This window comes from Limulus polyphemus, unplaced genomic scaffold, assembly GCF_000517525.1.
Source record: "Limulus polyphemus unplaced genomic scaffold, Limulus_polyphemus-2.1.2 Scaffold303, whole genome shotgun sequence".
NCBI classification, from domain to species: domain Eukaryota; kingdom Metazoa; phylum Arthropoda; class Merostomata; order Xiphosura; family Limulidae; genus Limulus; species Limulus polyphemus.
In genome coordinates, this window is record NW_013665913.1 from 13,732 (window position 1) to 25,020 (window position 11,289).

At 33.8% G+C, this 11,289-nt stretch overlaps 1 protein-coding gene across 1 annotated transcript in view; it reads left to right on the forward strand.

Moving 5' to 3' along the window:
- The window catches only part of LOC106457209 (serine-rich adhesin for platelets-like), a 130,537-nt gene that overhangs the window by 5,427 nt on the left and 113,821 nt on the right, over positions 1 to 11,289 (forward strand). Inside the window, exon 2 of the mRNA XM_022383042.1 lies at positions 8,676 to 8,779. The gene's annotated coding sequence lies outside the window, so the exon portion shown is untranslated. The remainder of the gene's footprint in view (positions 1 to 8,675; positions 8,780 to 11,289) is intronic.

The window sequence follows — 11,289 nt, forward strand, 5'->3', positions numbered from 1 at the left end:
CGTTAGTTGGTGGAACCTCACACCCAGATGTTGCTTTCTGAAGCAACAAAGGCAGGATTTATCATAGTCAAGACATCTCTTATCACTCCAACACTATATATCGTCTGTCTGGGTGTCTTTTTCAACAGTTGGGCTCATGTGACTGCCATCCAGCTCCACGCTATGGTCAGGCAGTCTGACTCTTATTCACATCTCCTTTTCCCATGATTTTTTGCTCGTTTGAGGATATGGGCATCACTTGAATCCCTCATAACTTTGGGATAAAAGCATAGGAGATCCTTTCAGTGATCTCTACGTGAGCAGTATATCATGAACAGTGATCCACTGGATTCCCTAATCTCCTTCTTCTGGATTAACATCTTCAATCTTGATTGGTTGTTTGATTGGAATAGCACTACAATCTGTGTTCCTCTGCCACCACTTCATCCAGAGCTCCATATTTTCACAGATGCCTTGCTTCAGGAATGGGGTGCATATCTCAACTGTCAGGAATTCCAGGGCCTATGGACAGATGCTGAGGCTTCCCTCCACATCAGTATTTTAGAACTTTTTGCTGTTCAAATGACAATGTCTCAAGGTCGGTAATTACTGAGGAGCTAAGTTGTCATGCGTCACTCTGACAATTCCACGGTGGTGTCTTACATTTTTCCATCAAGGGTGCATTTGATCCAGGGCTCTGTTTTTAACCTTGGATTTTCTATATTAGGCCTGCACCAATCATATCATCCTACTAGCTTGCCATGTTCTGGGGGTGATGGATTTGGTTGTAGATCAATTGTCTCAACCCTTCTGGATTCTCCTGACAGAATGAATGTTTCATTGAGGGGTTTTTCCTTGGATTTGCTCACAGTTCAAGATGCCAATGATCGATGTGTTTGTCATTTATTGGACCATTCAACTACTGGCATTTTGGTCTTCAGTACCTCACCCTCAGGCATTGGCAATAGATGCATTCAATCAAGACTGGACTGGATTACACCTATATACCTACCCACCTATTTGTCCTAGCAGTTATTCATTCAACCTTTGGTCACATTCTGTTGGTAGCACTGGACTGACTGGCTCAACCATGGTTTCCGCTTCTGTGATACCCTTGGGAGTTCCCACCTCTTCTGCTTCCTCTTTGGCCATTTCTGTTGAGGCAGCCATGATCTGACATCTTACTCCCATCCAGCCCTAGGCTCAAGCTTCATGTGTGGAGGTTATGCAATCCTTCGCATGGCATCAGGGTTTAACTTCTAAGTTTACTATGTGCCCTGTCAGGTGTGGTTTTGTCAAACCAAATGTGCACTAGCAACCACTTACACAATATACTTTATCTAGGTTTCAACAGGCTCTGTAGAAATGAGGTGTCTCATGAGACCACCTAGAGGCAGACCAGGTGGTATTACTGTATTGTACTGTATGCATATCTCCCCCCCTCCTCGTATTCTACTAGTGGAGATAGGGAGTCCTTACCACTCGTGGTTTCCAGTCACTGGGGTGGTGAACAGAGGTTATTCTTCCAGAGTGTTTGAGTGACTTTCTTCCACATTGGAGAAGAGGGTGAGGTTGGAGGCCCTACCTCCTGGGACACTGGATGTCTTTTTCCCAGATGTCAGTAGGAGCAGAATCATCCCACAAGGGAGCCTGCTCATAATACTAGTTTAGATTTGATGCTTAGCTATCCAGTTGGGTTGAACATAGCCTTTTTTTTTTATCAGTATAGGTTCAGTACATTGTTCATGGAAAAGGTTCCACTGTCTCCTCATAATTTCAAATGCAGAGTGGTCCCATCCTGGGTCCTTGGTTGAGCACAGTTTGTTCCATGTTCTACCCATAATTCCAGGTACAAGTGGAATTTACCTTGTCCACATAGTTGGGGAGTGAGGATGAGTGTTAATAATTCCAGACTGGATATATTCTGTTTCCTCAATTTGAACATGGCATATAGGATCCCGTTATTCCGAGTTTGGGTATTGCCTTTCAGACTTCTTCAGGTTGAGGAGAGGGTTTGTCCACTTCTGTGTTGCTTACCTTCTCGTTGTGATTTCGTTGACTCGGATGCATCATGCTATAGTAGCTACAGATTGGGATCCACAAATACCCTACCCACTAACATGGGATTTAGGGGCCCATGGCCCTATAATTCCAACCCTTAGCAAATCACACCAGCAGTGCATGATTTAGGTTCTGGGTGAAGAGCATACCTGTTCTGGATGTAGTGCAGTTCTTCCACAAAGTGTGCTAAATTTCTATTGTTACGATCATGATCTATGCAGACTCATTCTGTATGGATAATGCCTTCACTGGCCCCTCCACCTTATCAATGTGGGATTCTAGCTATAGTGTGTAAGGAGATAAGTATGTTAACATTTTCTTAAATTGAAAAAGCATTTCCAATAATACCTCCTTTCACACTCTCCTGTCCTTCCTTCCCACTAAGAGCTGGCGTTAGAGACTGTGGATTGGGTCAGTCTTGAAAAAATGACAATATTATCTGAAGGAAATGCTTATATACAGTACCAAGATAGAAGACACATTAACATAGGTGGAGAGTGTCGTGAGACAGATATAGCCAAGGGCAATTAAGTGGGGAATAAAATACTGGAGCAAGCGAGAAAAAATCTAACCAATGCTTAGATGGGTAAAGGAAGAAACCCTAGTAGTCGAGTAATAGTTGTAGCATGAGAGGAGGAAAGCATTATTGGAAATACGTTTTTAATTTGAAAAAATATTAACATTCAGCACATATTTTAGTTATCTAGTATCAAAAATTTGTTTTAGATAAATCTTGGGGCTCCTCTGACAGTCACTGTTTTTATTTTTCAGGGATGATAAGGAGGGAAACCTCTTGTACAAGTGAAAGTGTAATTGATTGTTTGATTTCCCAAGTTTATCATAACAAAACAGTGATATACAGCTGCAGAACTAAAGCAATAAAATGTTTGAGAAGCCCTAGGGTTTACCCCAAAACTCCTCTGAAAGTATGTTATCATGTTGAAGATATGTAGATATGACAGTCATGTGATGTTACACAATATGTATTATTATTATCATAATTATTATTATTATTATTATCTCTACGAACTTTCAGGTTGCCTTGGCATTGCATTGTATACCTAGCCAAAGTAAATACATATGTGTGGGGATATAGTGAATGAAGATTTTGTAAATGTCATAGATTCTAGAGCACCACACAGTGAAAGGGTTAATACAACATTTTTGTATTCACTGATCCAGTCATCCTACAATAAAATGTACTGATGTTTCTCCAACCTATACTGATATGATTGTTATCTAATTTGTTATGTGGCACCTTATCAAAAGCATTTTGAAAATCTAAGTACACAAAATTCCTACATTCTCCTTCAAGGTAATGTTTTACAAAGATGTAAAAGATTAACAGATTAGTAAGGAAAAATTTCTTTTTAGAGAAACCATGTTAATTTTTGTTATGATATATCATTAGATGATTTTACAAACCTTTTTTTTTATGAGAGACTATAGAATTTTTCTTATGACAGAAGTAAGACTAATTGGTTTATAATTTCCAATTTTCAGTAAGTTACTACAGTTCAAGACAGGTAATTATTAACATGTTATATTGTTATATTGCTGAAAATTATGAAGATGTTATTAAGAAGGCATTAAGGCTTTTTATAGACATTCTTAACAAAAAATGGAGCAGTTTGTAAATATTGTGTTAAAACTTTGCAACAGAAGTGGAATTATGAAGGTTATAAAAGTGTATTTAATTTTGGGTTTAAATTTCTTGAAAAAATTGCTTATTTCCATTTTTTAGGCCTCTTGATCATTTTATGTACACTGCAAGTATTTTAAATAGAAGGTAGGTTGACTAGCTATAGGGGAGAGAATTTGATTCTGGTGTTCAAAGTTGGAAGGAGTTGGGACAATCTTGTTTTTGAATATTTATTGTGGGTAGTTCAAAATACAGGTTTTGACTGTTAGGAATAACAGGTTTGTGATTTGGAAGCCAAAATGTAGACTTGTTCTTTAATTGAATTTTTGTTTTTTTGGTGAGAGTTATAAATTTCTGTATTGGCTTGCCTGTTGATGTGGTAAGTGCAGTTAGTTTGAACTCTCTTAAATTTTATTATATAGGAATGTACATATATATATAGGACTATTTTTAAGTTGGATTAAAGATGAAAGAAATCTTTATCTTAGTGATGATTTTGAGGGACAAATGGCTTTCTGTAACCTAGTATTCGATTTTAGTGTTCAGTAAGAACATTTTGATACTGTGTTTTTTGTGCATTCTTCCTACATACATTTCAGTATTATTAATGAAGTTATCTGCATTGTAAGATTTTCTTTTCTAAGTTCCTCATTTAACCTGCTCTCTTAGTATATAATTGTCCAAGTTTTCTTTAAGTAAACTTTACATTTTCCTCTAATGAAATAGCACTTCAAATAAACTCCACTGGCTCATTCTGGATTTTTTAAAAATTAAACGTTAACCTATGAGAGCAAACAAGTAACTCTAATAAGCTTTTCATGTGCAATGAAATGTTAGAGGAATAATGGATCTAGATATGGCCTTCTAAGCAAGAGTATATTGTATTACGAAACAATTACTGTTATACCTTTGAAGACAAGTTAATTTGAAACAATTGAAAAAATTACTTCGTAGTTAGCAACATGTAGAAAATCAAATGACTAAAACTGTGAAATAGGACATGTACAATTGTCAAAAGAAAAATTGATAGATGTTTTTTGTTTGATAAATTTAATGCTTTTTAACTATTATGTGGCGTTCTCATCTAGAGACCAATTAAACAAATCTGAAAGCAATTATATTAATATTAATGATAGCTATTAATCAGTGTTGTCAGTATTCATGTTAAGTGTAAAGCTGTTCTTTGTCCTATTTGCTGTAACAAAAGCATACTTAGACTTCTGTTTTGTCACAAAACTGAATATCGGTGATTCAGAGCATCATTTGATAATGTAGTAACTACAGTAAGACTACTTCAATAAATATTTCACTGACACATTTCCCCAAAGTTAATTTTCCTTTGAGAATTATAACTTACAGGAGTATATTTTCCATAGACCACACATGGTTTTGGATTTAATGTTTTTTGTTTTTCAATGGACTTTTTTAACTACAATCTTCCTAGCTAGCTGAATATAATCTTTTACAATTAATAGTTTATATCTGTTGGAAAATATCATTAATAAGATCCTGTAAATATTTCATATAGCTTTACCTGAATTAAGCAAAAATCTAGCTGAGTGCAGGTTCAAAATAAGTTTGACATATCCATTTATACTGAGGTTTATTGAAGGTTAGCCAAAACTATCATGAAAATACTTTTATAAAAGGGAAGGTTTCAGAATAATGATTAGTCATCTGATGGTTTCTCTTGGCAACATTTTCTGTAGTTTCTTTTTTTTATAAGAAAATATTCCATCTAGTAAATTGAAATTAGTTTTCTCCTGAACATTTCTCATTTTATACCAAATGACCATTTGATTAATGATACACTTAAGCATGTATCTGTGTATATGTTTTGATCCTCGCATAACATTACATGTAGAAAGTTCAGTATATCTTGTTTTGACCTGATTTATGACATATAAGTGAGATATGTAAGAAAGAAAACACAGAATGAAGCAGGAATTTATTCACTTCTCAATCGTTTTGACACAAAGCCTTCTTCAGAGAGAATGATACAAACAAATACAGACAGCATCTGTTTTGCATATGAGTTCATAATAGTTACAGTGAAATTCTTCACTATAGGCTCATTAAACAGTTATTGAAAAATCACTATACTGTAAGTTGAGATGGTAGATTACAAATATATAAACAAATGATTAATTTTTATATTATGAACAATGTTCTCACAGAATCATTTCAGTTTATCCACTTATATAAATAATTAACAATTTGTTTAAGTACTCTAACATTAGACTTTGGTATCTTACTTTGAACATTTGTGTGTAAGCTTTATTGTTTAAAAATAGTGTTTCATAAGTTTACTGATTCTGTGTTTAAATCTTTGGCTTTTTCTATGTATATTGGAAAATTACATGTAGGAAAACATAAAATGTATTACATGTGATATGTTTAAAAAAATACAGAGTGTAACTTGCAATAATTGTAGCAGAGGAAATAACTTAGGACTAATTATGGTATCTCAGTTGAGTAAGTGATTGTGAAAAGAACATTTTCTAACAAATATTTGTAAAAATATTAAAGTATTTAATATTATTATTATTTACATAATCTGCTCTTGCTGTCGGAGGACTTGTCAGATATTCTTGCACTGAGTCAACAGAAATATCAAACAGTGAACTGTCAAACTAATACTTGAAACTTTAGATATAAGTACATATGCATGTCAAAGTCAAGGTCTAGAAGTATAACTAAGATACAGTATTCCTGATCCTGAATATTCTATGGCTGCTATGAGATTGATGTGAATTGTATAAATACTAATCCCTTGATGATAAAAGGAAAGAATGAGAAATTGAAAGTAAAGCACCAGAACCAGACAATGTAGTTTCCAGGGTTTTAAAGGAGGTTAGAGATCGGATATTGGAACATCTTCTTTCACTTAAAGGTATATTTTTGTAAAGTTTACAGTTAACATGTCAGGTACTACAGATTGACTTGGATCAATTGGACAAATATCTATCAAATAAACTTTAATTACAGTAAGTGCAAAATTTTCAGTTTTCAATTTCAAAGTGTTTATTATAATCAAATCAAAGGTCTAAATATGGGAAATCCAGTTTTACCTGTTTTGGCCAATATATTTATGATCAAAAAAGAAGAAATTGCTATTTCCACTTTCCTACATCCTCCAATGTTCTGGATTCATCATGTGGATGAAATTTTTACTTCTTTTAAAGATTCAAATTCTATTGACAGTTCCTTTCAAGTTTGAATACAGTCCATCCCAACATTAAGTTCACAGTTGAAAATTAAGTTGATGGTATACTTTTGTTTTGAAATATTTTAGTGAAAAAAAAAAGACATACTAAATTTCACACCTTTGTTTTTTGTAAGCATATACACTCAGGAGTTACCTTCATGGGAATTTCTTGCATGATCCTAAAGGAAAAATAGGTATCATAAAAGCTGTTTTCGTACAGGCTTTTCTCACTGAGAAGAATATGTTAAAATCAAATTGTACCACAAAATAAGAATCCTTCCAAAGTGATAAATAAAACTTTCTCTTCCCTAGAGACAAACAATATGAGTTTAGAATCCACCTTACTGTATGTTGCCTTATGTCTCAGTAGAATGTGAAAGCTTAAATAAAATTCAAGTAAAAGTTCAGTAGCACTTTGCCGAATGTTTAATTTTAGCTTCTTTTGAAGAATTAGAAGAGCCTCCTTCACCCATAACATAGTCTCATTTTTAGTTTTACTGATTACTTTGAACACATTGGGGGATTGGACCACATCACATTCACTTAGTATATGCTGAACTGTCCATGATTAAGTATTATTTTAAATAATCTCCCAGTCTTCTGAAAAGTGACCTGACATAAATGTTCACACATGTTGGGCAACAAAATTTATAAATGACTCATGACTGTTGAGAAAACTGGATTCAATCTTTAAACTTGAAAAATTTCTGAATTATCAGTAGCCATCTAAACACACATATATTGAAGGAAAACTTGTGCATTGATTCTTTCTTCAAGATAATGAGTGTGAACCTGAATACAGCAGAGGGATCATTACTTGTAGCTTTGGGACGTCATAGTTTAGTGATCTGGATAGATTTAGTTATTGAATGATTTTACTGATGGTAGAATCTATAAAGTTTTATACAGTTCGTTAGGTGGAAGTACTTAGGTGTTATTGAACAAATTATACTAGTTTCTGTTCAATGTACATAGGCAGTTATATGCTTATGGTACCTTATTCTGTATATTAACCGATTAGAATTTTCCCAGTAATTGTGTTAGATGATAAACAGAAACTTTAGTAAAAGAAATGTTAGCATTAAGAACAGGTTCAGAAGAGAGATATCACCTGACCTATCATTGGAGGGCACTGGCTGTCAACATTCTTGCTTAATGAGCAGCATTACAAATATACTTCCATGAGTAGAACAGCTGTGACCTCAATAGAATGACAAGGTAAAAAAGGCAGCTAGAATGGCATCAACTTAACTTCCTTAACCCAGTGTCATAAGAAAACTTCATAGACTTGGACTAAATGCAAACTTTTGTATAATTCTAAACTAGAATAAGAAGGTAGAAAATGTATATTATGCGTGTTTACCACATAAGTATGATATTCAGTTTTAAGAATAATTATCTTTGAAGTTATGGTTTTAACATGTATATATTGTGATAAAAGTAACCTGTCAGGTAAAAAAAAAACGTTTTTATGCCATGAATAATTTGCTCAAAGTAAAATAATGAATATATATATATGTAATTGTACATACATAAGAGAAACTATACATAAGACTTTTCCCTCAAGATGAAAAACTTAGTTTGTTTGTCTTTATAAAGAAAACTACAACACAGAATTATAGATTTAAAATTTTAACTAGTACCATCTTGGACTATTGAGCCAGTGTTTTTACTGGCCTGGATAAAATTTTATTTGGTCCAATATACTTAGTTTTTGTATGAAATATTTTTCATTACCTTGAAATGCTATCCTCAGGCTTATGGTTACCTTTATTAAATATCTAGTAAGACCTACCTTGAGTTTTAAGAAGATGCAAATGGATGCAGAGTCAAGTGATTAAACAGATGAAAAGTCCACATGAAATACAGAAAATGGTATGAAAAAAAAGGTTAGTATAAAGAACAGAAGGCACACAACAAATACAGACTTTAACCAAAAGTTTTATTTTTCTTTCAAAATGACAAAATAAATAACTCTTATACCATTTTTTTACATTTTCCATATTAGTGTATGAAATGTATCAGAACACCAACTTAAGAGAGTATCTTAACATAATGAAAAATGTGTTAGGCATATTAAAAAAATTTTTTTATTTGTTATAGACCCACTGCCTTTTTTGTTGTTGTTGTTTTTGATTTTGTTTAGGTACTGTAATTTAAACCATTTCATCCAAACAAAATCAATTATTTGGTATCAGTCTTAAAAGTAAAGTCCAGATACTGTGGCTGCTTGCTGCAATAAGAATTATTCAGTAAGTGTCCAAATGCAACTTACGTTATTAAGCTGCACTAGATATTTGGTCACCTAGCCCATTGACCTCTCTGTTGCACAAGCATTGAAGTAATCAGTACAGCAGTTCTCTCAGTGCAAGAGAAAAGCACCATGCTCAACATTTTAATTTTTGTGTTTGTTAGCCAGTCATTCTTTAACTCTTTTGAGAGATGAGAAAATCCTATTCATATGCTGTTGTGGTTATAGGTAGAACAAGAAAAATGCCCAAGATATGCAGAATGTTCTAAAATATTCAATGAAGGCTGTCATTTAAAAAAAAAAAAGCATAGCCTCTGGGATGTCTCTATCTTTCATGCTGGATGAAAATTTCATAGTCCATCCATTCCTGGTTCCATATTAAATGATGGTCACATTTTTGGGAAGAATTGGCTCAACGTTATAACAAGTGCTGCAATATTCTTCGTACTAAAGACTAATGACTCTTGGTAATTTAGAGGCCATTTATTTGTGTCAGAGACCTGAGAAGCCATAAGAACCTTCCTAATCTCTGTGCTGTTACATTGTGCTTTAGATGCTTCTGAACACTGTCAGAGTAGAACAGTTTCTTGGATGTGTACAAATGTACTATGAGCATCTTGATCATAATTTGATAACTACACACTCCAGTATGACCTATCTTGAGATTAATCAGTAAATTCCTGAAGATGGGGGGCCTGGCATAGCCAGGTGGTTAGGGGATTGATTTGCAATCTGTGGGTCACAGGTTCGAATTCTCTGTCCCTCCAAACATACTCATTCTTTCAGCAGTGGGAGTGTTATAATGTCACAGTCAATCCAACTATTTGTTGGTAAAAGAGTTGGTGGTGGGTGGTAATGACTAGCTGCATTCCCTCTAGTCTTTCATTACTAAATTAGTGATGGCTAGTGCAGATAGCCCTTGTGTAGGTTTGCATGAAATTTGAACCACATTAATCCTGGAGATGGTATTCTGGTTGTTGGTATACAGCTGTTAGAGAAATCTGTGAAGTTTCCAGAACTTGAACTGCATCACTCAAAGTTTTAACATCTTGAAGCTCTAGTATATCTAGCAATCAAGTCTGGAGTGAATTTTCTTCCTTTAGCTATATGGTCAAAATTTACCAGGACTGGAGTATAATTTCTTGTAAGTACATGTTGAAAGTTAGGCAGCCATGGTGTTACCGGAAGATTGACAGTTTTTTTTTATTTATTCCTTCATAGCTTAATGAACAGACTTAAGCTCTTTCTAAATTTTGTTCAAAAAATAATATCTGTAAATACCAATAAAACAAGGCTGCAAATTCAAGTTTATGAGCAAGGCAGTGAATACCAACCATAAGTGCAGTCTCATCAGGTCCAAAACTATCAAGTATTTTTCCTTCCACTATAAACTAAACTTGGAAATAACAAAAGAACATGGAAGTTGAATGTAAAAGTACAGTGATGGACAGAAGTTTGCCCACTCCTATCTTTTTAGTGCAAGATGCTTTAATTCATGCTGATATTACCACTTAGGAAATGTGGATATGTATGTATATATGAAAATTCTTCTCAATGCTTTTAGTTTTCAGTTTTTCTAACAATTATTGTGTAAAATATTTGAATTTGAAGTTATGAAGAAAAAATGTTTAAAGCAAAAAGAAATTACTCTTTCCCTTCGGTTAGCAGTCTTATTGTGTTTTTTTAAAAGTTTTTTTTAGTTCTCCCAATAAAATTAAGTAGGAAATGAAAGAAAATCTTGCCTTACAAACATTCTTTGAAAAGGTTACTAATGTATATGAGAGTAAGGGTGTAGATTTGGTGTATCTGGATTTTCAAGAAAGCATTTGATAAGGTGCTACATAAAAGGCTTTTAAAAAAAAGTAGCTCTATAGGTGTGGGGGATAAGTTAGTAAATTGGATAGAAGAGTGGTTGGATGGAAGAAAAACAGAGGTTTGTTACAAATGGAGTTCAGTCAAACTGAATTAATGTCACAAGTGGGGTATCTTAGGCCCTTTACTCTTTTTGATTTATGTCAATGACATAGATGAAGGAATAGTCAATAAATTACTTCAATTTGCAGATGATATTAAGGTCTTGGGTGTTGCTAGCTATGAACAGGATGCTGCTGATTTACAAAATCATTTAGATCATTTAGTGAGTTGGAC